The sequence below is a fragment of the Lygodium microphyllum genome, chromosome 2 (assembly GCF_053477565.2).
Source record: "Lygodium microphyllum isolate KBCC chromosome 2, Lygodium_microphyllum_v1.1.10, whole genome shotgun sequence".
NCBI classification, from domain to species: domain Eukaryota; kingdom Viridiplantae; phylum Streptophyta; class Polypodiopsida; order Schizaeales; family Lygodiaceae; genus Lygodium; species Lygodium microphyllum.
Window position 1 is genome coordinate 172,473,230 of NC_141136.1, and position 5,135 is coordinate 172,478,364.

Genomic DNA, 5,135 nt, shown 5'->3' on the forward strand with positions numbered 1-5,135 from the left:
TGTGTTTGACAATAAAAAAGTTGCGCACAAGGTCATGGAACAAGGGATTTATTTCTAGGGCCTAGGCATTATAAACAATGTCTATTCTACCATGAAAATTAACAAAAAACTAATGAAGTGAACTAAGAAAGTAACAGGAAATAACATGAAATGCTTCAATCATGGCCATGCCATAGACATCTTTCATTATACCACAGCACAACGTAGCCATGGAAGCTGAAATCAATATACAAGAAACAAAGCTTGGTACTACTCACCCCAAGATGGTGATGAACAAGAAATCTCTAAGAAAAATAGTGCAAGTGTCAAAAAAGGCTACCTACATTAGCACTTCTTGCCTTTTGATAGTCACCCTAGTACTATCATGGCTAAGGTATATATGTGGTTTATTTTGCTTCATTACAAACCATCCCTTCCCAAAGATGGTTTTGTCCTCAAAATTGAAAATAATGGGATGATAGACAAGTCATTAAAGAAGAAAATCATGTCGATGAAGATCTAGAAGAATGTGAAAGCACTTTTCATGAAGAAATATCATAATGAACTTGAAACAGTGAAATGATTGCTTGCTGTCCAAACAAGGCTGAATTTGTAAAAATGTCATAACTTTTGACTGGAGTGTCCAAATTGAGTGTTTGAGGAATAAAATTGAAATACACAACCCAAGGCACCATCTCATACCATCAAACCCACTTTTTGATGTCATTAAGGCAATTTAATTCTTGATAGAAAATTCACATAGTAAGCTGTCCACTATCATGTAACCACAATAATCCCACTATTTTGAAGGAATCATGAAGCCCTATAGAGGATGATTGAATGTGCTGAGGAATCAGTATTGCAAGCATTATTTACAACCTACCCACAATGAAAGTCATTGAAGTCCAATATGCCTCCAAGGTCAAATGGATAACCATCCAAATAGTCATCACAACCATAAGTTCCTTCTATAGAAAAATATATCCTATCATTGCCTTAACTAGGCACAAATCATGCTAGTTTTCCCTATTGATATAACTGATGGTATCGAAGATTTGGAAGCACTCTAAGGTACTCTAGTAGATCAAATGATGCCATAGAACAAGCCTCAAAGGGAGAGAATAAGATGAGTTAAAGATAGAGCTCAATGCATACCTCAGGGTGAAGAATCCATGGTTGCTTGAATGAAGAGATGAAGCTTTTTAAATCTAAGCTGAAATAAGTTGAAGGGAAGAGTTCCTCAATGCCGATGCAATGGCTCTGATACCAGTTGAAGGGAGTAAGCCTTGAAGTGGAAGCACGGAGCAGAAGTAAGAGCTATGGTGGAAGGAGCAAGAGCAACCGAGAAGCATCCTCATGATCCCCCAAATCAAATGGGAAGATAAGGTCATCAATTGAGAACATGTCATTTGAAAACATAGATTGGTGTATGGATTCATGAAGCTCCTTTACATGTCCTTCTTCAATTACTGCATTCACTTGGTCTTTAACATAATGTAGGTTAGAAAGCTAATATGCATCATGATCAGCTTCAAAGGATTTCTAAGATTGTCCATCTTGGACTTTACAATCCACTTCCTCTTCGGCCTCTTCAGCTTCCTCCTCATTATTCAAAAACTCTATAACTAGAATCACTTTAACATTCCTTTTCATGCATATATCTTTATGATTATAAGATATTGGTTTTGCACATCTATAACATAAAGCCTTGTGCATGTAATCCTCTAATATGATCACAGGTTAAGTGTTTTCCTTGAATAACATCATGCTGGACACTATAGCTATCATACTTCTCATGATAAAATGGTTTTCCATAGTCATGACCACATTCATTTCTACTTGCATAATGCTGATGTCCAGGAAATGGTTGATCATCATCATAATATTGACTATGGGATGGTTGATCCTCATAGAAGTACTGATCAACATGCTACCCATGTTCAGTAGCATAATGCTACTCATATCCATGATCATGCCCATGTTCACTAACATAATGCTGCTCATATCCATGATCATGGTCATATACATGTTGCTGCCCATTCATATATGACTATCCATTTGAATTCATATCACAAAAATTTGAAACCATTCTCAAATCCTTGTGGCCTTCCCACATGATTCACATTCATGGAAGAGTGTCCAAAATGATTACAAGGGTGTCCTCGCTTTTGGGGCTAACCATAAACATAATGATTGGAGTGTTGTTGCTGTCCAAAAATATTGTGATCATTATTTCTATGATGCAACTCAATAGATTTATCATCACTGTCATATACATGTTGTTGGTCATACCAATGCTCGTTGTACTCACGGTCATAATACAACTGCAAATCATAGTCATACTATTGTCCATAATATCCATGACAAGAAGATTGTGGCTCATAATGTTGTTGATCATGTGATTGATGTCCATACCTTGCATATTTTTCATAATCTTCATGTTAAGCATACTATTTGTTTGCATAGTGTACTTGTTCGTGCATAGCTACTCCAAATGCATAGAAAAATGGTGACTCGGTACTGTTCATTTTGAGTTGCAAGTAGCCAAAGTAGGGGAAATAATCTCTTCCAGATTCATCAACCAGTTGTGACTGAAGTAGATATTTATCAAAGCAGTGTACTCAATTGGTTAGCAAGCCTTGTATTCTTTATCAAACATTTGTTTGCATAATCCACCTCTTAGATTTGCATATTTCCCAAAATTCATTTTGCATATGGATTTGCAATGGTCAAATCTGCATACAGTAGCACCATAGAACTAAGGAAATCCCAAAAATTCAGACACTAGATAATCAATCTACTAATGTTGAAGGTTGCATTTTTGGATTTTCTAAAAATGTTTCATCTCTGAATGATGTCTCAATCCTTTAAAGTCAGCTTTTGGAAGTGTTCATTCTAGTTCTATTTTCCCTTTTACTGGAACATATTCTCCTACCTCTCAAACTCAGGCTTTGCTTCCTTTAGCAATTTTGGTCTGATTCTGCTTCTAATACAAATTCAAGGTGTGCCCTTTGCCTTCAGAGTAGCTAGCTATGGCAAATTTTTGAGCTCCTCAACAGCTTTGGTGAACAACAGTGGCTCTTCTTTACTCTCTAATGCAACTTCTGGTAACTCAACTAGAGCTATACTGACATCTCAATCCACCACAAATTTTCGCTTCTAGCAAATTATTTTCCAATCATGGGTAGAAGAGCATGAAAAGGGAATTTATGCATCAAATGAATTAAAGAAATCAGTTCTTATCATTGCATAATAGATAATGCATGTGTGTTTGTACATCTTTGCATGATCTTGTGAGAGTGAGAATTACTTCTTCTCACTCTCAGGTTGATTGTAACTGAGCTCTTCCCTAAGGGACTTGGGTTGAGCAGAAATACATTCCTTCGGGGGGGGTTGCCCATCTTCAACCCTCAATCTTGTCTCCATTACTTTTACATTTTCATGGCTGTAATTTTGTGAGTAATTTTCATTTTCAGCTTTAAGTGTTCATTCTCTTTTATATTAAATCTCGAAAACAAGCAAATATCATAATTGTTAAGCATACTACGTTGTTCGGGGCGTTTACAAAACTCATGCCCTACAACATCGTCAACAAGGAAAGCAAGCCCTCTTCTCCGAACCAGGCTTCTCTTTGCCACCATAGGTGTGTCAATTTGATGGCAAATTTTTTGCAGAAGGCGGTGTTGCAACTCCTACAAATGCTGCTATGATGATGTAGCTAGGTTGATGATGGCTTCGACCTCATCACATAGCCTTCATGTGCATCTACAGTCACTGGCTCCATAGGCAAGCTTCTTCTGTCTGTAGATCAAATGATTAGATGATTCTGCTTATACGTCATCTTGAATGACAATTTTGTTGATGCGTCATCTTGGATTCTTATATCTATTGGAGCATTTACTGCACAATGCTAGTGCTTCGTGTGATGATCCTCTAGATGTGTTGTACTCTTCAGCGTTATGGTCAAGGCAACCAAATCGATAAGCAGACAAATGCTTAGGTTTTGCAAAGGGGCTGAAGAAATGACGGTGAAGAAAGTGAACCGATCAACAGGAGATTGAGAGATAAGTATTGTGCACTCCTCCTTGGATCTAGTGCTTCTGAAACCAAGGATTCCAAAGAAGGTGGCAAAGATTTGGATATAGCTTTCTACATTGGGCTTCATGAATTAAGCAACCGACTTGTGGAGAAGAAGAAGAGAGGAGGAGTTCCCTCAAACTAGTGTTTTCGATTTACACGAACCTTTGGAGTTTGCATCGCCTAACACGCAAATGGAAGTGGAGGCATCATGATAGCTACAATCCTGCATTTGAGAGTTATTGTTCCCAGTCCCGGCCATCCCTAAGCAGCTGCAAAGAAGCATGGAAAGTGCCCTTCTCAAACCTTTTTGGTTCTAGGGTTATCACATAGTCACAAATGGATTTGGGATTTGGGAAGCTGCTTGGTCATCATGCTTGTCCCCCTCTTCAGATTGATGAAGCTGATGTTGCATGACCCAACAATGTCTGTTCAAGCACCAAGAAGCCTATGGATATTGCACACGGCTCTGTTTTGCAGTGTCCTTCTTTCTGCATATTGGAATATGTGTCTTGTCAAATTGACAAGACGTCTCCAAGTAAAATCCCAAGGAAGAATGATGTAGTTGAGGTTGCAACTACCCCAACTAAATCCCATAGAAAGGTAGTTGTGGCCAAGATTAAACCCATTTCAGCAAAAAGAAAGTGCGGACCTTATCAGACCTAGTGCAATAGATCCTAAGAGTGAGCCTGACTCTGAGGAAGGACCTAAAATTTGTAACCCCTGGCCTCTAAAAAATGCAAATGAGCCATCTTCTAAACCTACAATTATCCATTGGCTGCCCACAAATTTAGAAACATTAATATTAAGCACATCTGTTGTTGCAGTTGTGCTAGCATTCTTGGCAAAGCCTCCAGGAAGAGCAGGTGGTTCTATTGCAAATCTGGTCAAAAGGGGACAATTGAGATCTGATAGGAGATCAGACTCAAAGCCTCTAAAGTATGAAGATCCTTTTAACAATCCAATGATAAGATGGGACTACTGCCTCGTGATCCATCCCATGTTGCCTCTCCTTCTTCAGCAACTTCTTCAACAACCTTAACCTCTCATACTTCACCACTCCATATTTAACAACTTCT